Raw genomic sequence first — 23,265 nt, forward strand, 5'->3', positions numbered from 1 at the left:
ATCATCAAGCTTAGTACAGTGATCAATAGCAAAATCAGGTCAGCCCCATATATAATTATATTGCATGAACCTACATTTCCCTGTATGTCATTAACAATAGTAAGGAGATACTGGAAAATGATGTTAACAGCCATCATTAAATTGAAGAGCATACAGGAACCACAGTAATGATAAGACAAAGTCAGTATCACAAGTAAACATTTACATCCATGTACCTTATATGTGACATCTTCTCTGATTTTAGTTTTCTCTTCCCTTTTGTCTCCATATAGTACAGATGCCTTGATGAGATTTCACATCCACATCTCATCTCTGCAGACTTCCATCTTCTCCGCCCTTCTGCACCCCATCCCAACTCAGTGTCCTTAAAAATAGCAGTGTCCTTATATTGCTCCCGAATAAATATATGTGCCCTATGCTGTGCCCCTACATAAATGATTGCCCCTCACTGTGCTCCATGCACAAAATATGACCCTCTCACTGTCCATTTATGGTACATGCTCTGCACACTGTCCTCTTCTATAAAATATTGCCTCCACACTGTTCACCCTTATGAATTATAACCACCCCACTGTCCCTATCTTAACGCCCTCTTTTATTTAAAATAAGCTCTTCAGGCAGATTCTCATACAGATAAATGTCCAGTCCATTGCCCTTCCTATGACCTGCATGCCCATATAGACTTCTTAGAAGGATTGATCCTACTGACAGGTTCCCTTTAAAGGAAAGTGGAGGTCCTGGCTTGGTGTGGGGACTTGTGCTGTGAAGGCCTTACGCCCCTGCAGGCCGCATTTAACTGTTGTTATGGGTTTGCCAGGATCAGATATTTCACAGTTCAATTAGGGAGACCACCGTTCAAAAATAAATTCTTTACTGAACGATAACTTGGTAACGGTTATATACAAGGGAGAGCAGGTACAAAGTCTTCCTTTACAAATTGAAACATTTTCCACACAGTTTTCTTCCTTAGTTGTATACTCTAGGGATCTCTATATCCGCTGTTTCTTCCTACTTCACCAGAACCCAGCTTCAACACTACAGTCCTGATCAACAAGTGTCATCTACTTGTTCTGCGGTTCTGCGTCATCTTTCCTCTACTGGCACCCTGGAACTCGGGACCCTTCACTAGTCCCAGATACTAAGTCCTGTTTAGGCCCATTTCCTTCCAGCACTACAAGCTCGGGGTCGCATGGCTGGGCGTTCTCTCCTAGGATCCATCTCTGGAAGGCCACTCTGTCTCTCTGTCACTTATGCTCAGGTTCTCGCTATCCCTTTTCTTCGGTATCCTCTCATTTAGGGGTGCCTTTGAATGCGGCACTGTCCACCTTGGACCTTGTAGTCTATTCACTACGCACTCCAAACCCTATCTGTCTTCCTACCAGGAAACAGTCACTTTCCCTTACACAACCCCCTTCCACTGTGGGGTAGTCCCAAACATCAACTTTTTTTTTTTCGTAGTCAAAACTACACATATCTAACGCACAGCACAATTCACTTTACACCCCACAGTTCACATAACATATCATAATACAGTACATCACACAACAATGAAACTTGTCTTTTCAAGCGGTAAACATGGGCAGCATGTCCATATCCTTACACGATCACAATTGCTGCACCCAGTAAACTAAATGATAAATTGCTGGAATTAGGGTCTCTGACTGTCCCTACCTCTTGATGCTGTCAAATTGCATAGCAAAAACCTGCTGACAGATTCCTTATAAGACAAGCATACATGTAACGAGAATAATGGTGGAACCACTGTGCCATGGACCGAGGAGAGTCTGGAGGGGCGTGACTAGGAGAACACCTGACTCTTCGCTAGAGGCCCTGATGGTAGGGTTAGACTTGGCTCCGGATGGACACCAGGTGCTACTCCAGGACAGATCTCAGAAGCATGGCAGCTGACTCGCAAAGGAGCAAGTAGTTGGAACAGCCAGGAACGGGTAGACTTGACTGATACAGGCAGGCACGGCAGGAATACTGGAAGACAAGGCAGGTGTAGACAGGTACGGCCAGTATACAGACAGGCACAGCAGGTACGGCTGGTATACAGACTGGCACAGCAGGTGCAGGCAGGAATGGCTGGTATATAGGCAGGCACAGCAGATGCAGGCAGGTACGGCTGGTGTACAGAAAAGCACAGCAGATGCAGGCAGGTACAGCTGGCATACAGACAGGCACGGCAGACAAAGGTAGGTATGACTACCTCTTGAAGCTCATCAAGAGAATGCCAAGAGTGTGCAAAGCAGTCATCAAAGCAAAAGGTGGCTACTTTGAAGAACCTAGAATATAAGACCTATTTTCAGTTGTTTCACACTTTTTTGTTAAGTATATAATTCCACATGTGTTAATTCATAGTTTTGATGCCTTCAATGTGAATGTACAATTTTCATAGTGTAGTGCCGGCGTCCCTGCCCTCTGCTAGGCAGGGACGCTGTTCCCCTCACCGCTCTGCTCCGTGCCCGGCGTCCCTCTCCCGCTCTGCTGGCAGCGCGCGCTCCTTCCCGGCCACGGTGCTTAGGGCGCGCGCGCGCGCCCTCCCTCCCTCTTAAAGGGGCCGCGCGCGCCGTCCTAAGGAGTCCTCGGCCAATGGCCGGAGGACTTTACCATATATAAGGCACCTCCTCCAAAATGGAGGTGCCCGAGCAATGTTGTTTGCACCTGTGTCTCACCTGTGCTTCAGCCCTCAGGTCCCGTTGCCAGTTACCTGCCAGTTACCTGCCAGATTCCTGCCTGATTACTTGCTACCTGCCTGCTAGTCTGAGGTCCGACGGTCTGCCTTACTAATCCTGTCAGTCTGTCTAAGGACCAGCCTGCCCGCTCACCTGGGAGCGCACATCAGCTACCTGCCTGCTTGCCTGAGGTCCGACGGTCTGCCTTCCAACTCCTGTCAGTCTGTCTATGGACCAGCTTGCCCGCTCACCTGGGAGCGCACATCTGCTACCTGCCTGCTAGCCTACCTGGAGGCTCCGCCGTCACGTGCTGTGACCACCCGCCTGTCCAGAGACTTCTGCCCGCTCACCTGGGAGCGCTCATCTGCTACCTGTCTGCTTGCCTACCCGGAGGCTCTGCCGTCACGTGCTGTGACCACCCGCCTGTCCAGAGACTTCTGCCCGCTCACATGGGAGCGCTCATCTGTCGCCTGTCCGCTGGTCTTCCTGGAGGCTCCGCCGTCACATGCTGTGACCACCCGTTCATCCAGAGACTCTCGCCTGCTCACCTGGGAGCTCACGTCTATCTTCAGCCGCCACAGGTCGTACCAACCCTATACCTAGAGACTGCCCCGGTCACTTGCCGTGACCTCCAGCCCGTTCACTCAGAGACTGTCCCGTTCACTCAGAGACTGTCCCGTTCACCTGCTGAGACTTCCAGCCCGTCTTCCCTGGTCGCCACCCGCTCCCTTACAAGGACCGCCCCCTTGTATAGTAGCTCAGAGGTTCCGCCTCCCAGACCCGTTACACATAGTCATGAAAATACAGAAAAATCTATAAATGAGGTGTGTCCAAACTTTTGGTCTGTACTGTAGATGTCATGGTTGGAGAAGTGTAACTTTTTTTTTATCTCTTCCCCAACCAGAGTGGGTATCTGATAGCAGTAATACCACCTCCCATGTTTGACTCATAGAGTCTGAGATAGAAGAGAAGCTTTACCATGTCTGGCTTAGTACTTGCTATCTACCCTGCATTAAGGAACCTCACACTGGTGACAAAGTTGCCTGATTCACATGGAGAACCCCGAGAGACTCTTATGCCTTCTGAGACATGTCACCACCAAGGCATGAGCAAAAAGTTGAGAAGGACTCTGTGCCTTTAATAACTGTGTTTCTGCTCCTTGAAGTAGGGAAGATGCCTTCATGGTGGAAAGAATATACTGGCAGCTCTGCTTTGAGATTTCCACCCAAACATGGAGGAATGCACAGACGTGAAGTATCTGTTGCCACAGTGGAGAATAGGAACCATGTGAGTGCTAGTGATGGGCTGAATGGGTGACTGGTTGGGAAGCAGTATACCATAGCAGGTCCTGGTTGTGAGAAAGGCTTTGCTGAGACTCCAGGATGTGAGGTAGACTTTGAGCTGTAAAGCAAGTCTTAAGGAGGATATGCAAGGAAACCATCATCCACAGATACTGAATCCACACACAGGATATAAATATGTGGATTTTCCATGTAAGGGAAAATATAACCTATTGAATATTCTTACTGAAAATGTGGAGTCACCATGGCCAAATTCTTACCACCGTATATTGTTGCATCATTACAGCTTCTTGTTCTTGTGGACCTGGCTAAGTGCTAAACTTCTCAGTATAGCCAGTAATGGTCGAGAATTATTCCTGAGCTTCTCACGCCAATTTTACAACTAGAGTTCAATGGCCTCCTTATATTGTGCTACTAATGCTGAGCTGTTTTTTCCTATTACAATGCAGAGCATTACAATTCTTGGTGAGTTACCGGTAATCTCTATGGAGTAGAGAATGTAGAACTGCATTAAAAAAATGTAGATGTCACCATACAGACAAGGAATAAAACTAACAAGGTAACAGGGGAATTATAAAGTGTTGCTTTTCTAGCTCTGCTATCAGTAAAGACTGGACTACCGTGCCCCATTATGCTGCCTGCTCTGGTGAGGGGCTTATTCTAACAGAAGCCAAGGACCTAGAAATGTAAAACTTGAACTTGCCCCTGGAATTTGTAACAAGGTTAACAAATCTAATGCAGACCTTCATAGGTATACACAAATTGGTTCATATTTTACAGGACGAAGCGACATTGCTGTAACACCCTACCTCACACTTTAGACCCTCTTTCTGTGTCCTTACTTTTTCCTTTCTTCTCCAATTTTTATTCTTCATATTGTGTTGGGGTTATGTTTACCTTGAATACTGTATAACATGCAAGCAACACAATTCACAATTCAATCAGTAGGCACAGTTGATGGACAAGTCACGGTGGCTCAGTGGTTAGCACTGCAGCCTTGCAGCACTGGGGTACTGGGTTCAAATCCTACCAAGGACAACATCTGCCTGGCGTTTGTATGTTTGCGTGGGTTTCCTCCAGGTTCTCCGGTTTCCTCCCACACTCCAAAGACATACTGATAGGGAATTTAGATTGTGAGCCCCAATGGGGACAGCGATGATAATGTCTGTAAAGCGTTGTGGAATATGTTGGCGCTATATAAAAATAAATATTATTATTATTATTAGAGGGTAACCATACTTTTAAGTAACTTTTCAGAATAAACTGAAAATGAGTGAAAATGAGGAATAACACTATATCTGGCCATTATATGACTTGTATTCTGCATTTTCACCAATTATCCCCTCTTCAGGCTCTCTTAATTTGCAATCAACTCTGAGCTGATGGGAGGAGACTAGCTGCTGCAATCTCTCACATACACAGCTCAGCACGCAGAAATGGATTTCTGTTCTTCATTTTTTAGTTATCACACAGAGAGAAGCAATAGCAGAATGGAGGAAATCATATATCCGTACTCAACAGTGCAGATGGGAATCCAACTCTGAGATGAGGTAAGCGATGTGTTAGAAAGCTCAGCACAATCTTTCTGTGTCTACCTCTGCTTGTTTTCTCACTCTGCTCCTTCCCACTCTCTCCAGAGAGTTTTATAGAATTTGTTGCCTAACACCTCCCTGTGCTAGAAGCCCATCCTGTCAAATAAAGACAGAGTGGATCTTTTTTTCAATGACAATGAGGAGTTCAGAAGGAGAGGGTGGTTTGGGTGGGTCGGAGAAAGGGCTCATAAGTGGAGCGAGTGCCGACACCAAAGGTATAAGTGTTTTATTTTAACGGGGCCAAACATGTGGAATAGGAAAGGGTTGTCCAAGTAGTGGACAGCCCTTTAACACTAAAGCAAAAACTTAAAAATGATGTGAAAAAGGCGGAGTGATTAACCTTTTTGCATGAAGTATGACATATTTCTAAACGCATTTTTCAATAAGTCACAAAAAAGACATACTATAGATAGGGCATATCGGTCTTAAAAAAGGCAGTAGAACAAATAGATTTATTTTGCTAACTTAATTTTTAAGAAACATGAACATTCGCAATTTGCACAAAGTTAAACATTAACGGCAGACATTTGACACATTGATCTCCCATTCTTTTCTAATTTAGGGAACTTAGTAAACATGCTTACAAAGTTACGCTGGCATAATTTGCGCCAACTTTCTCACTAATGTAAATTTGCAACATTTGGTAAATATGGATTGGTGAAGTTAAAGTGTGTTCACTAAAGTTTTGCCGCAAGCTACACCATTTTTGATAATTGTGGATCAATGTTTTAAATTCCTTGTTCTAATTTCATAATTTTAATTCATAATCGAATTTCTAAAATATTCTAAATATTGAAGTGTTTATATATTGCTGATAAATGTATCACAGAAGCAGAATGCTAGAATATCCAGTTGATCACTCGAAAACTGAAATGACCCCTCAAATACTTTTCCTGTTTAACACATGTGTCTGACAGTGGTGGCACCGGTCCCAGACTGTTACTCCTAGGGATCACTGGAATTAACAAGAATCTATAAACTTCACATATGGCCACTGTAACATTCAAGTAATCTCAAGGTATTGCTGTAATTTCAGCAGGGTCTAACGGTCACCAGAGAAAAACGTTCGTCTTTTATAAGTTCTCCATATGTGTGATATTTCATTTTTCTAAAAGATCTCAGACATCCAGAATAATTGGCAATGAACTTCTAAACGTATTTCTTTCATTTACTTGCTGGTTTATGTCACCCGATATCTATCATCAACAATCCATTCAGAGGTAATTCCTTCAAGCGTTGTTCTAAAGTTTCATCTTCAGGAGCACAACGCTCCTCTGCCTCCCTGCTTCCTGTTTGTCTGGGGCGGTGTTCTCCTGAAGATTGACAGTTCGGACCAGTGGTCCAAACTGTGCAATCTTTAAAGCTGCAGCATTGAAGAAACAGAGACACACTAAAGCTGGCATTCCAGAGAGCTTTAGATCAGTACTTACACGCTCTATTAAAAAGAGCTTGTAAGCACTGAGCATGCTCGGCTACACTGCTAAACTGCAGGTAGCCGGTAAATGAGGCAACAACCATTAAACAATAAAATTTAAAAATCCCTCTGTTCTTGAAAACAGAGAGGATTTTAATAAGATAAAAAATCTGAAAAGATGATTGCTGTCGTTGCAACACCTTTAAATATTTAATCTGGTTATTCTACAACAAAAAAATTGGAGATTTAATAATGCAACATATAGTAGAGCAACAATACAGGTCTTATAGTTATGACTGGAGAGCAGCTTTGATGTGTTTCATCTTTTCATGTAGGTTATTTTATCATTTGGGCGGCGATCTCCACCCTAAGGATAAAATAACCTACATGAGAAGTTGAGCACTGTTGAAGTTTTATTACTTATTTTTGTACTGATCCTGAATTACATCCTGCTTTATAGCCTTTTATAATCCACAGATGCATTCACAATTTTGCAAGTTACTGAGTATTTCCGGTATGCTTAGTATCTGTATAGAGTTAAGTCTGTATGTAGTAAATTGTTATAGGAAAAGACCCTCATTGCATTGTAGGAGTGTAGTGGGACTGTGTCTGATACTGCAGCTGAGCCCAAAAAAAATGAATAAGATCATGTTCACACGTTCAGTATTTGGTCAGTATTTTACATCAGTAGGTGCCCGTGTTTCTAGTATACTTTTCCTGTGATTGTCCCACTCCATCGTTGACTTACAAATACTGATGTAAATACTGACCAAATACTGAACGTGTGAACTTGTCCTTAGAATGAGCTGATAGAAAGTTTGAGATTGTGCTCTCCACCCAGGTGCTGTGATTGTGCCACATAAAGAAAACAGTGCACAAGGATGCAGTCTATTGGAGAATGGCTCCAATAAACCTTTGCCCATCCCTACTGAGAAGAAGACCACAATGAAGGATAGGGAATGATGGCCTCACATTGCCGGAGCTTAGGGAGAGCTGGTTGCGCTCCGAGCATCCAACTGGACTTCTTCCCCAGTGAGATTATGCTCTCAGTCTAAGGCTATGTGCACACAATGCAGAAATGAAGCAGAAATTTCCTGAGCATTTCTGCATCTCCTTGGCAGAAAAAACGCATGTGGATTTTGCATGTGTTTTTTCTGCCAGGGTGAAGTGTTTTTGCATGCATTTCCACATGCGTTTTTTCAAGCGCTTTTCCAAGCGATTTTGAACATCACTTGGAAAGTGCTTGACAAGTTGGTCACACAATATAAATCCATGCAACTGGCATGGATTTATATTGTATGACCAACTTATGCTTCTTTAAATGCAGCATCAATAGTAAAAAAAAGAATTAAAACGTAAAAAATAAAAAAAAACATTATACTTACCTCTCCGGCGGCCCCCGGTCTCCTTCTCCGGTGGCGTCCTTTGTCCTCGGCATCCCGCGGTGTTCTGAAAGGACCTGCGCTGACGTCATTTAGTCAGGTGACAAGCCACGCGACGTCAGCGGTCGCATGACCATCACATGTCTAAATGGACATGCCGAGGACATGCCGAGGACAGAGGACGCCACCGGAGAAGGAGACCGGGGGCCGCCGGAGAGGTAAGTATAATGTTTTTTTTTATTTTTTACATTTTAATTCTTTTTTTACTAATGGTACCCTGGTCTGGAGGAGAGTCTCCTCTTCTCCAGACCCGGGTACCATCCGCGCATTAAACCGCATAACATCCGCATGCATACATGTATACATGCGGATGTTATGTGATTCAATGCAAGTCAATGGCAGTGATTTCGCCACGTTTACACACAAGAAATGGTTGTGCTGCGTATTTTTCCGCAATGATAATCTGCAGGGGAAATTTCCACAGCATGTGCACAGCACATGCGGATTATCATTGGGAAACATGGCAGACAACTTAACATGCGTTTTTAATGCGTTTTCACGGCGGGCACACAGCATAAGTCGGCTCTCCTTCTAAAAGAGGAGAGCCAGGGGTTTGCAGGAAGAAACGGAACATGATGGCCACACACTTGACCCCCTAAACCGAATAGGAGGGAATACGTAAGGGAACCACATCCCAGAGGAGTCCTTGTGTAATGGACACACATGTAAAAAGTGACACCCAATGAATACAATTAAAATAGTGAAGGTATTTACAGTGTAAATACAGTCTGGACCATCCTTTTGGAAATTAAAAAGTTCCGTCTCCTTGCCAAAAAGGCCCAGAAAAGGGTACGTGCTTTAAAAAAGTGAGAAAGAGAAGTTCTACATAAATGTGCCATGAGTTTAGGCACTCCTGGGTCACTATTGCTGGGGGAACTTTTGCACCTCGTGCTTTCAAACTTAACTCAACCTCATGGCTTTGATCCTGGGGGCACCTTGCGTAAAACTCCAAACTTCTGCCCAGTGTGCATTAGTGCATCAATCTACATCAGCTGCCCTTGATCTTAGCCAAAGGACAGAGAAGAGATAATCTTGGAAATAGTCTTTTAAGGGAAGCTATTGTCAGAAAATTACCTATTGTTTCAATTAGGTTTTTGTGTTAAGTATATATTTTAAAATTTTTGTCAATTTTTTTTAAATATCACAATTTTTTCTAAAAAATAGAAATCTTATGTATTCTTTACAGTACAAGTAGTGAGACAATGGAACTCTCTGCCACAACAAGATGTAATGGTCAATTAACTAAAAGTTCAAGGAGGGCTTGAATCCGTTTCTTGATAAATATAATATCAAAGCTTATGTGTAGTAGACTCTGCAATGGGATGTTTATCCAGGGACCCAGTCTGACTGACATAGTACCTAATATGGTGCTATGAGCATCTGCCTCGTGGGGTTTTTGCCTTCCCCTGGATCAACATGTTAGGGTGTAGGTTAATCTTGATGGATTTATCTTTTCTTTCAACCTTAACACTATAAATGGTCCAGGTGAGTGATGTCACTGGAGTACCCTGAGCTGCTGTGGTGGAGCAGAGACCTGGTTGCTGCGGAGGACATGGCGCTGGATCCAGGAGAGGGGAGTAATACAGAGCAGATCACACATGGAGCTCCTACACTCGGAATGAAGATGTATAAATTAAAAAATTACAAGTCATACATAATCTTAACCCACAAACCTACACATCGATCAGCTCAGCCCCTTCTGCTCTATACCCCGCTGTCCACAGATTGGACTACATGTACAATGTAACATGATATATTTATATGACTATGCAGTGTATATGGGGCTGTGCACGAAAAACAAAGCTCCCACCCGACAAATTATCATGACAATAATAAGCCAGGGGCCAGGATGGGGACATTATTACAGGATGAGGACCAGGGTGGGTTAAATTATTTCAGAAAGGGGCCAGGATGGGGAACATTATTACAGGATGGGTGTAGCGTCGGCGTCCCTGCCTCCTGCTAGGCAGAGACGCCGCTCCTCTCACCTCCCTGCTCCATCCTCGGCGTCCAATTCCCGCGCTGTTGGCAGCGCTCGCCGCTTCCCGGGCACCGTGCTTAGGGCACGCGCGCGCTCCCTCTCTCTTAAAGGGGCCGCGCGCGCCATCCTTAGGAGTCCCTGGCCAATTGCCGGTGGAGCTCCCATATATAAGGCACCTCCTCCAAAAAGGAGGTGCCCGAGCAAAGTTGTTGCAAAGCCTTTCACCTCTGCTTCAGCCCTCAGGTCCCGTTGCCAGTCTGCTTTCCAGCTCTGTCTACCTGCTTGAATTCCTGCGGTCCGACAGTCTGTCTACCTGCATCCGCCAGTCTGTCTATGGACCAGTCCGCCTGCGGATCAGGAAGCACCTGCCTGATACCTGCCTGACACCTGCCTGACTCCTGCCTGATACCTGCCTGATACCTGCCTGATACCTGCCTGAGACCACCTGCCAGCCGGCCGAGAGACTCTTACCCGCTCACCTGGGAGCGGTCACCTGCTACCCGCCTGCTAGCCTACCTGGAGGCTCTGCCGTCACTTGCCGTGACCACCTGCCTGTCTAGAGACTCTTACCCTGCTGTCACTTGCCGTGACCACCCGCCTGTCAAGAGACTGTTCCCGTCACTTGCCGTGACCTCCTGCCCTTCTACCCAGAGACTGTTCCTGTCACTTGCCGTGACTACCTGCCCGTTACAGTTTGCTCGGGCCATGGAACCCGGTGGCACCCAAGCTCCCTCGCTCTCGGACCTATGTCATGAACTTTCCCGTCAGAGGTCCCAACAGGACTCCATCTTGGGCCACCTGCGTAGGGTTCACTCCCGCCTGGACACACTGGCTGCCTCGTCGGGAGCTGCTTCCACTCGCACAACCACTACCCTGGCAGCGCCGCTGCCCATCAATACCATGGCATCCCTTCCCGGTCCCCGCCTTACCGCCCCGCCTCGTTTTGGTGGAGATCCCGGTCAGGCACGGGGCTCCATTAACCTGTGCACCCTGCACTTCGAACTTTTGGCACACCAGTTTTCCACCGACCGAGCCAAAGTGGCCTTCATCATGTCCCATCTCACTGGGGAGGCGCTGGCTTGGCTAAATCCTCTATGGGAGAGAGGAGACCCCCTGGTGTCCAACCTGCCAGCCTTTCTCACGGCCTTCCGGAAAGTCTTTGATGAACCAGGATGAAAGACCTCATCCGCCTCATCTCTGCTACGCCTCAGTCAAGGGAGTCTCACCGTGGGCCAATATGCCATACGGTTCCGTACCCTTGCTTTTGAACTTGCTTGGGATAACGATGCCCTGGTGTCCGTCTTCTGGGAGGGTCTAACCGGCCGGATTAAAGATGAACTTGCCGGTCGGGACATTCCTACCACTCTCGACGACTTAATAACACTTGCCACCCGGATTGACATCCGGTTCCAGGAGCGTACCAAAGAGGTCACCCGTGAGAGGAGGTTTCCTCGCCTTGCTCCTACCTTCCAGAATCCCGTCACTTCCTCTGTTACTCCCCAGGCGCACTCACCCGAGCCTAGGCAGGTCGACCAGACCAAGATGGTCAAGACCCGTCAAGAGTCACGCCGTGCCGAGGGGAGCTGCTTCTACTGTGGCACTAAGGAGCACCGGATCCGTTCCTGCCCGGAGAGGTCGGGAAACGCCTGTGTCTAGGATCGCTCAGAGAGGTCGTCCTAGACAAGAATAAACCCTCTCCATCTCTGATGCTGTCGGTCTCTATCATCTGCGGGGAGAACCGTTACTTTGAACTAGCTCAACTTGATTCTGGAGCTGCCGGAAATCTCATTTCTCAGTCCCTGGTAGAGAAATACCGTATTCCCACCAAACCTCTGGTTGAACCCTTATCTGTCGCCTCCGTGGACGGGGGTCTCTTACCGCATCCCATCCAACTTATCACCGAACCCATAACTCTGCAGGTGGGAATGCTGCACTCTGAGAGCATCTTCTTTCATGTTCTACCTGGACTCTCTCATGCCCTTTTGCTTGGCCTACCTTGGCTCCAGAGACATGCACCCGTGCTTGATTGGCAGACCGGAGAAGTCCTTTGCTGGGGACAGGACTGCCATAAGACTTGTTTAGTTCCCGTTCATCCTGCCCGTCCTTCTCCTCCCCCAGCCAATCTACCCGGCCTGCCGGTACCCTATTGGTCTTATGCTGATGTCTTTAATAAAAAGGAAGCAGAGACATTACCTCCTCACATTACCTCCTCATAGACCATACGATTGCCCTATCGACTTGGTACCTGGCGCTACTCTGCCCCGAGGGCGTATCTACCCTTTGTCCGCTGCTGAGACCCGGTCCATGTCTGAATATATTGAGGAGAACCTGGCCCGGGGGTTTATCCGGAAATCTACCTCCCCGGCGGGAGCAGGCTTCTTCTTCGTTAAAAAGAAGGACGGCTCACTCCGTCCCTGCATAGACTATAGAGGCCTTAACCAGATCAAGGTGAAGAATAAATACCCCCTTCCGCTCATTCTTGAATTATTTGACCGTCTGAGGGGTGCTAGAGTCTTCACCAAGCTGGATCTCCGTGGGGCCTATAACCTGGTTCGTATCCGTCAGGGGGATGAATGGAAGACGGCATTCAACACCCGGGACGGCCACTATGAATACCTCGTAATGCCCTTCGGTCTCTGTAATGCTCCCGCCGTCTTTCAAGAGTTGGTCAATGATATCTTCCATGACCTTCTCTACTCCTGCGTGGTGGTATACCTGGACGACATCTTGGTCTTCTCTCTGGATATCCCCACACACCGGAGGGACGTTCGTCAGGTCCTGCTCAGGCTCAGGCAAAACCACCTCTACGCAAAATTTGAGAAGTGCCTCTTTGAGCAGACCTCACTTCCATTTCTGGGCTACATCATCTCTCAGACCGGTCTACGAATGTGTAGCACCCCGAGGGCTCGGCTGCTACAGGGGTATTGCACCTCAAACCAGAGGTGTGATATTTCACTCCCGGGTAAGGATGGAGTGTGGACCAGGACTCAGTAAGCTGCATGCACCACACACACCCCATTTCCGAGGGACAGCTCAACGGTGCTCCCACTAGACAGAAGTGCAAGCACGACAGCATCTGTCCCTGGCTGGAGTGGGGAGGGGAAGGAAAACCCAGTGGTGTAGGAACGGATAGGGGTGGGTCTCTGGGCAAAGGTAGGAGCCCATTGGTTGCTAGTCACCTGGGCTCACACATAGAGGGAGGTATATAAGGTGGGCACCATCTTAGAACAGTGTTCAGTCCGGGGAGTCTGTTCAGAGAGGAGTTCAGCCAGAGAGGGCTGACAGGGAGCTGCGGCTCAGTCTGGGCCCAGCTCCACGAGGCAGGCCTGGAGTGGAGGCCAGAAACAGCAGAGAGAACAGGAACAGAAGAGAAAGGAAACAAGGAACAGCACATTAAGAGAGGCCCAGAGACACGAGAGAACAGGAACCCCATAGGCCCAGGAGATTGCGGGTGACGAGTTGTCAGAACAGGGTACCGGATCCCAAAATTGGTGGAGGCAACTAATCCTCAGCCAAAGACCGGCGGTCGTGACTATATCTCGGTGCGACCCCTCACTACACCTACCAGGAAGGCACACCACATAGAGTAAGGGACGCAGAGATCAGCGTACCAAGAGAAGGCCCGAGGCAGCCGGACAAACGTAGAGTCACTGGTGGCGAACAGCCAGAGAAGGGAAGAGAAAGGAGCCCTGTGCCACGCTCTGGAATTGCCTGGGAGTTGGTCGAGCCCCTTGCCTGGTGGACGCAGCACGGCTTGGGCAGTCACCGCCGGTACCAAGGTGACTAGGACCAGTAAAAAACTGTGAGTAAAGCATTGGAAACTGCAACCACACGTCTCTGTGCTTCTTCGCTGCACCAGCACTACCAGTGCTGGGACGCTCGTGCACCATCACTCCCATCATCCACACTAACTGCCCTGAGGCTATACTTCTCCCGTGGGGAGTCATCCCATTCTTAGCTGCACACATAACACCGGCCTCAGCGGTCTGCCTTGCAGCGGCGGCCCCCACTGACCGCAATCAACGGGTGGCGTAGTCGGACTATTATCTCACTAATAAGTCTGCCACTGAATTGACCACCCTGGGCACGGACCGGGTCATCGCCACGGAGACTACAAACCCCAGCGATCCGGCTCCGGGTATTCCCCGCACTCACGTGCACGCACAACACAGGCCCAGGGGGCGCGTCAACTTGATCCTGAGAAACTTTCTGCCATCCAGAAGTGGCCCCGACCGGAGGGGTTGAAGGCTATCCAGCGGTTCCTGGGCTTCGCCAATTACTACCGCCTCTTTATTCCGCACTTCTCTTCCCGGACTGCCCCTATCTCTGCGCTCACCCGTAAGGGCGCTAATCCCAAAGAATGGCCGCCCGAGGCAGAGGAGGCCTTCCTGTCTTTGAAACAAGCTTTCTCCTCCGCTCCTGTGCTGCACCGTCCGGACAGCAACAAACAATTCTTCTTAGAAGTAGACGCTTCCTCCTCCGGAGCCGAAGCGGTGCTCACCCAAAAGTCGTCATCCGGAAGAATGGTAACCTGCGGCTTCTTCTCCAAACTCTTCTCCTCATCTGAGCGCAATTATTCTATAGGAGACCGAGAATTGTTAACCATTAAGTTGGCACTGGAGGAGTGGCGTTACCTGCTCGAGGGGGCTCTTCACCCGTAATAATCTACACGGATCACAAAAACTTGGCTTATCTCCAGAGTGCCCAAAGACTTAACCCGCGCCAAGCCCGGTGGTCCTTGTTCTTCGCCCGCTTTGATTTCATTCTTCATTTTCGCCCGGCAGACAAAAATATCAAAGCTGATGCCTTGTCCCAATCCTTTTTGTTCTCCGATCTAGAGGAGGAGCCTAAGCACATCATCAACCCCGCCAAGGTAATGCTGGTGGCTCCCGTGGATCTAAATCGTCTTCCACCCGGTAAGACGTTCGTAACAGTAGCTGATCGTGAGAAAGTCCTACACTGGGGACATTCGTCTAAGCTAGCTGGCCATGCTGGCCAGAAAAAGACCCTCCAGCTTATTACCCGATATTACTGGTGGCCTACCCTGCACAAGGACGTAATAGACTTTGTCTCAGCCTGTGCGTCCTGCGCCCGCAACAAGGTTCCTAGACATCTGCCAGCCGGCCGCCTTCTGTCTCTTCCTATACCTGCTGCCCCGTGGCATCATATAGCCATGGACTTTATAACGGATCTCCCTGTCTCTGCTGGTTGCACGGTTATTTTGGTGGTCGCTGACCGCTTCTCTAAGATGGCTCACTTCATCCCCCTGCCGGGCCTTCGGTCTGCATCTGAATTGGCTAAAGACTTTATCCATCATATTTTCCGTCTTCATGGTCTCCCTCTCCACATCGTATCCGACAGAGGAGTTCAGTTCACCTCTCGCTTCTGGAGAGCCATGTGTAAACTGCTGGGAGTCATCTTGGACTTCTCCTCTGCTTATCACCGACAGTCCAATGGTCAAGTAGAGCGGATCAACCAAACTTTAACCAGTTACCTCCGGCACTTTGTTAATGCCCACCATTCCGACTGGGTGGATCTTTTACCGTGGGCCGAATTTTCCTAAAATAATCACGAGAGCGAGTCTTCCTCCGAATCCCCGTTTTTTATTGTCTACGGTCAACATCCTCGGATCCCGTTTCCCGTCTCCGCCTCAGTGGATAATCCGGCTGCTGAATCTCTTGTTAGCGAATTCTCCTCCATTTGGGAGAGTACCAGATCCGCACTTCTTCAGTCCTCCGAGCGGATGAAGAAAGAGGCTGACAAAAGACGTCTGGATCCGCCCCAATTCCGTCCTGGAGATAAAGTCTGGCTCTCGCCCAAATATGTCCGGCTCATGATTCCTTCCTAAAAGTTAGGGCCTCGGTTCATCGGCCCACTGGAAGTTATCAAACAAATCAACCCGGTGGCCTATAAATTGAAACTCCCAGCCAACTTGCGGATCCCCAACTCCTTCCATGTATCTCTCCTCAAACCCGTGGTACTTAACTCTTTTTCCAAGTCTACAGGTACGCCTCCTGCTCCGGTTTCCGCTGAAGACGAGTTTGAGGTAGAGAACATTCTGGCCACCAAAAGGGTAAGAGGAAAGACCTTTTTTCTAGTGGATTGGAAGGGGTTTGGTCCTGAGGAGAGAACGTGGGAGCCCCGGGAGAACATCCATGCCCCGCTCATCCTTGATAAATTTCTCTCCGGCCTAAAAAAGGGGGGGCCTAAAGGGGGGGGTTACTGTAGCGTCGGCCTCCCTGCCTCCTGCTAGGCAGAGACGCCGCTCCTCTCACCTCCCTGCTCCATCCTCGGCATCCTCTTCCCGCGCTGTTGGCAGTGCTCGCCGCTTCCCGGGCACTGTGCTTAGGGCGCGCGCGCTCCCTCTCTCTTAAAGGGGCCGCGCGCGCCATCCTTAGGAGTCCCTGGCCAATTGCCGGTGGAGCTCCCATATATAAGGCTCCTCCTCCAAAATAGAGGTGCCCGAGCAAAGTTGTTGCAAAGCCTTTCACCTCTGCTTCAGCCCTCAGGTCCCGTTGCCAGTCTGCTTTCCAGCTCTGTCTACCTGCTTGTATTCCTGCGGTCCGACAGTCTGTCTACCTGCATCCGCCAGTCTGTCTATGGACCAGTCCACCTGCGGATCAGGAAGCACCTGCCTGATACCTGCCTGATACCTGCCTGACACCTGCCTGACTCCTGCCTGATACCTGCCTGATACCTGCCTGAGACCACCTGCCAGCCGGCCGAGAGACTCTTACCTGCTCACCTGGGAGCGGTCACCTGCTACCCGCCTGCTAGCCTACCTGGAGGCTCTGCCGTCACTTGCCGTGACCACCTGCCTGTCTAGAGACTCTTACCCTGCTGTCACTTGCCGTGACCACCCGCCTGTCAAGAGACTGTTCCCGTCACTTGCCGTGACCTCCTGCCCTTCTACCCAGAGACTGTTCCTGTCACTTGCCATGACTACCTGCCCACCTTCCCTGGGAGCCACCCGCTTCCTTACAAGGACTGCCCCTTTGTATAGTAGCTCAGAGGTTCCACCTCCCAGACCCGTTACAATGGAGGCCAGGGCAGGGGACATTATTTCAGAACTGGGCCAGAAAAGGGAGGCATTATTACAGGATTGGGGACATTACAGTGTGTGGGTCATGAGGGGGGACATTATTACATGATGGTCGTCAGGAAGGAGGACATTATTACATGATGGGGTCAGGATGGGGACATTATTACAGGATGGGGGACATTACAGGATGGGGGTCAGGATGCTGGGACATTATTACAAGATGGAAGTGTGGCACCCCAGGGGTCTGGTTGCCACAGTGGTAGAAATACCATGTCTGAGAGCGAGCATGGGTTTTCCTGGTCAGGAGCATTATTGCATGCCACGCCTCCTGCCCCAGTCCAGGGAGGGGAGGAACCTGCCCTTTATAAACTGGATCTGGGGCGGGGGTTAGGGAGTTAGTTCCAGAGGAAGGGACAGAGGAGCAGCAAGGAGCTCAGTAGGAGCCAGGAGCTGAAGGCCGGGGACTGGAGCAGAGAGCTCGTCCTGGCAGAAGACGCAGAGAACCGGACACCGGAGTCCGAGGCTGTGAGGATATTCAAATCCAGCAGCAGAAACCACCTGGCAGGGGATTTCAGGTCCTCTGGCCATAGAAAGCCCGGAGGCTCAGTCACGCGCAAGGGACCGGCACCGGCATCGAGGAGCAGAAGGAACCAAAGGCCCCAAGTCACCAGCCATACGGGTGAGCACCACACGGTACACTCAGGGACGTGGGCTACTACACGACTACAGCAGGGTAGCCAGGAAGAGTGCAGTCAGACGGGAAGGCTTACACCTCCACCTGGCCAGGGGGACTCTTGTTCGCTCACAGACTGACCAGGCCTCTAATGTTAGCCAGTACTCCTGGCAGGGCCTTCTTCATTAACAACAGTAAAGACCCTGAACTGCACTGCACGGATTCTGAGTCATTTCTGCTGCGCCCGTGCATCACAACCCTCACCATCTGCACTCACTGCCCTGAGGCCATACTCCTCCCGTGGGGAGTTATACTACCCTCTGCTGCGCACACGACATCAGCCTCAGCGGTCTGCCCCGCAGCGGCGGTTCTCAGTGACCGCAATCCACGGGTGGCGTAGTCGGACATTTAAACATCAAAAACCAAGTAAACAGATCCGCCACTGGTTTGACCACCCTGAGCTACGGGACCGGGTCGCTGCCACGGAGACTACAACCCCCAGCATTACACAGAGACCCAGATCCGGGTATTCCCCCACACACAGCCCAGGGGGCGCGTCAACTTTGGCGTAGTCGGCAGGATTTCGTGCCCGCAACCACCGGGTACTGCGTGCCTGAAGAAAGACTGTGATATTTACCGTGGTGAAGTTTCCCGCCATCCGTAGCCGTTTTCCCGCCATCCGCAGCCATTTTCCCGCCATTGGGCGCCATTTTCGGGACGCCGCGCGGGAAGAAGAGGGGCGTGGACGCCAAAAGCGCACGAGAGCTGAAGCCCCGCCTTACGTACTGACGCTGCGCAAGGTCCTGGAAGGAGCCCAGCGGACGCCGACGTCACCAGCACGCGACGCAAGGTCCTCGACCCCGACGATCGCGTGCAGAGCCGTGGCCTACGGAGAAGAAGCAACGGAAGGTAGGTCATGGTTAACTAGGGGGGAGGAAGACACCAGGAATGGAGGGAGCTCCCACCGCCAGCGCGGCTGCTGACGCAGTGATGCCGTTCACCATGCCGTATATCCCTGGAGCGGCATGGTTACCCCAGTACTCAGGGGAGTCGCATACCCTGAGCGACTTTAAAGAAAGACTGTATAGCCTATTCAAAGTATACCCCCTGTTCGAGGAGCAAAAGGTGAGCATCCTGACAGGCCAGTTAATCGGAGCGGCCCAAAGAGAAGTGAAGTCCTGGTCAGCCAGGGAAAAGGGGACTGTAAAGGAAATACTGGCCCGTCTAAAGGACACTTTTGATCCCCGCACTAAAATTTTATGGATGCAAACAGCGGGCACAAGACAGTATACGGGACTATGCTTTGAATTTGCAGGAGGCCCTGAGAGCCATTAAGCAGGCAGACCCTGACAGCATGCGGAATGAGGATAAGCTGTTGACTGAACAGTTCATTGAGGGTCTACAGTCCAGCGCCAACCGAACCCAGTTGCGTGTAATGGCTTTGCAGAACCCTGATTTGGACTTTGCGCAGTTTAAAGACAGGGCCATCCGGGTGCTCCGAGAACCGGCACCAGGTGGCGCTGTAACCCACAGGCGCCCCGCTATCACCTATCACCAGGAGGAGGCGCCCTTGTCTGCAGAGCCTGTGGGAGCTGATGCACAGGCTTTGGACAAAGCCCCGGCTGCAGACCTGCACCATCAGGTCCAAGAGCTGACCAAAAGCTTTGCCGCGCTAACCAGAACTGTGCAGTCTTTACAGGTGTCCCCCCCTGAAAAGATCCAGCTGGCTTCCAGTCCGGAGGACGTACCTTGGAGCCGACGGAGGAGGATCCCATAGTCCAGAGGAAGGCCCAGCGACCGCTATGACCAGGACGGACAACTCATATGCCGCCGCTGCAACCAACCAGGACATATGGCAAGGTACTGTTATTTAAACGGGCCCAACCTGGGGCAGAAGGCCGACCCCCAGGCATAAGACCATCAGGCCCATCGAGCTGGCATGATAAGTACGTAGGGGGACGACCGGTCTTGCCTGTGGTGCTGGATGGCATTCCAATGAGTGCACTACTGGACACCGGGTCACAGGTAACCACCATCCCCTATGTGCTCTTTAAGCGGTACTGGAATGACTCAGATATTACCCGATACCCAGATGACGATCTGAGCATCATCGCCAGCAATGGTCAGCCCGTACCGCAGGTGGGATTCAAGGAGGTTACCATCAAAATTGGTAAAGTTGAACTGCCAGCGCAAGGACTGATTATTGTGGACATTGACCGTCGTGAAAGCCACCCTAAGATAACCTTGTGTACTAATGTTATTGAAAATTGTCTTGCAGGGATAATTGTCATTTTACAGCAGGTTGCGATGAACGCTAGCTCCAGCCAACAGCGTGTCCTACAAAAAGAGATCAGAGCCTTGATGAAAAAGCAACAGGTAGAACTATCTGGTGGTGAAATTGGTAGTGTTAGGATGAGTGACTCGTTCCCTATCGCCATGCCCCCAAAAAGTGAGATGATGATCTGGCGCCGGACTGCAATCGGGTTAAGAGGAAGGGACTACCAAGCCGTGGTAGAACCCGTCTACTCAGACAGTAGGCCCATCATTTTGACAGCATGGGGGGTGGTCGATGTACGCCATGGGAGGGTACCCCTCCGCATCCTAAACATTGGGGAAAGAGAAGTATACTTGCCCCGGTATGCCACTCTAGCCAAATTGTTCACTGTTAACCAAAACTCTGTAAATGCCGTGGAACCCTTGCCTCCATCTCAACCAGAGGAGGGTAACGGCTCCAAGAAACAAATGGAAGACTGGTGTCAGAAGCTGCATGTGGGCACCGACTCCACTCCCTCACACCAAAAACAGGGAGTCTACCGGGTGGTGCAGGAGTACGAAAGAGTCTTTAGCAAACACCCGCTAGACTTTGGGCAAGTAAAGGGGGTAGAACACAACATCCCCACGGGAGACCATCCACCCATAAAGGAAAGATACCGACCTGTACCCCCTGCACACTATCAGAATGCCAAGGGAATGTTGCGAGAAATGAAGGAGGCTGGGATAATCAGGGACAGCTGTAGCCCCTGGGCAGCTCCACTAGTTCTTGTAAAAAAGAAAGATGGCACCATGAGAATGTGTGTAGATTACAGAAAGATCAACCGTATCACACACAAAGATGCGTACCCGTTACCTAGGATAGAGGAATCTTTAGCTGCATTAAAGTCTGCTAACGTCTTCTCCACTTTGGATCTTACGAGCGGGTACTTGCAGGTTCCTGTAGTAGAGGCAGACAAGGAGAAGACCGCGTTCACCACCCTGATGGGTCTCAGCAAATTCAACTGTATGCCGTTCGGGCTCTGCAACGCACCAGGAACCTTCCAGCGGTTGATGGAGTGCTGTCTGGGGCACATGAATTTCGAGACGGTCCTGCTATACCTGGACGATATCATCGTGTATTCCAAAACATATGAGGACCATCTGAAACACCTGGCAGAGGTGTTTGACGCCCTGGCAGGCTACGGCCTAAAGATGAAACCCTCCAAGTGTCATCTACTGAAACCAAAGGTACAGTACCTGGGACATGTGGTGAGTGCTGACGGAGTAGCTCCAGACCCTGATAAGATCACAGTGATTAAGGACTGGCCAAGACCCTCCAGCATAAAGGAAGTGTGGCAGTTCCTTGGGTTGGTAGGCTACTACCAAAGATTCATCCCCGGTTTCACCAAAATGGCAGCTCCTATGCAGGACCTCCTGATAGGCCAGTCCAGGAAGGCCAAAAACCAGAAGCCGTCCTTCAAATGGGACAAGCTGGAGGATGAGTCTTTCCGCCAGCTGAAGATGGCCCTCACGGGGGATGAAATCCTGGCGTACCCTGATTACGGCCAGCCTTTCATTCTCCACACAGACGCAAGCAACATCGGGCTAGGGGCGGTGCTGTCCCAGATCCGACAGGGCAGAGAACGGGTAATCGCTTATGCCAGCAGGAAGCTCCGGCCCACAGAAAGGAATCATGAAAATTACAGCTCCTTCAAGCTAGAGTTCCTCGCAGTGGTATGGGCAGTGACAGAGCACTTTAAACATTACCTTGCCTCTTCCAAGTTCACCGTGTACACGGACAACAACCCGTTGACACACCTGGACACTGCAAAACTTGGTGCCCTGGAGCAGAGATGGATGGCCCGCCTATCCAACTATGAGTTCACCGTCAAATACCGGGCGGGACGCACAAATTCCAACGCGGACGCCCTGTCTAGGATGCCGAACTTGCCGGATGGAGGGGAAGATCCAGAAGAACTGGAAGAGATTGAACTCCCTGCGTTCCACCGTCGTGGGATTACCCAGTGTTCCCACCGTGTAAGGGACAGGCACTCTGCCACGTTCAATCCCTTACCCCACTACAGCTGGGTGGAGACGCAAAACAGTGACCCAGCCGTCCGCCTGGTGAAAGAGATGCTGACACAGGCTGATGCCCGCCTTGACCCAGACGCTCCGGAAGAAACTAAACAGCTGTGGAAGGAGAAGAGTAAGCTGTTTCTCTACAAGAGGAAGCTGTGCTGACCTGGCAGGTAGTGGTCCCGAGACTAGACGCGGCTATGGCCCTGGAGGCATACCACGATGGAGCAGGGCACTTTGAATGGAAGAAGTTGGAGTTCCTGTTGCGTGAACGGTTCTTCTGGGTAGGCATGAGAGGGGCCATTGAGAGATGGTGCAGAGACTGCGGCCCGTGCAACCTGGGAAGGAAGGACCGTGCCAGCCAGAAGACTCCCCTGCAGTCCATCATCACCAAGCAGCCACTAGAACTAGTAGCCCTGGACCATGTGAAGCTGGCTCCAAGTAGGTCCGGGTACGTCTACGCCCTCACCATCGTAGACCACTACTCCCGGTTCCTGGTGGTGGTCCCTGTCAAGGACTTAACAGCTCAGACAGCAGCTAGAGCCTTCCAGCAGCACTTCTGCCGTCTACACGGTTATCCGGAGCAAGTGTTGACTGACCAAGGTCCAGCCTTCGAAGCGGAGGTCTTCCAGGAGTTCTGCAACCTGTATGGCTGCAAGAAGATAAGGACAACACCCTATCACCCCCAAACCAACGGATTGTGCGAGAAGATGAACCAGGTGCTGATAGACTTGCTGAAAACGTTGCCCCTGGAAGAACGCAGTCTCGGCCTGAAAAACTGCCTGATCTGGTGGACTTGTATAACCACATCCCAGT

The 23,265-nt window shown here is 50.1% G+C and overlaps 1 long non-coding RNA gene across 2 annotated transcripts in view; it reads right to left on the bottom strand.

Moving 5' to 3' along the window:
- LOC141258314 (uncharacterized) overlaps positions 1 to 23,265 on the bottom strand; it is a 93,798-nt gene that overhangs the window by 13,282 nt on the left and 57,251 nt on the right. The gene's annotated exons all lie outside the window — the stretch shown is intronic.

The sequence above is a fragment of the Phyllobates terribilis genome, unplaced genomic scaffold (genome assembly GCF_046119375.1).
Source record: "Phyllobates terribilis strain yellow unplaced genomic scaffold, ASM4611937v1 Scaffold_3__8_contigs__length_932513732, whole genome shotgun sequence".
Lineage (NCBI taxonomy): Eukaryota > Metazoa > Chordata > Amphibia > Anura > Dendrobatidae > Phyllobates > Phyllobates terribilis.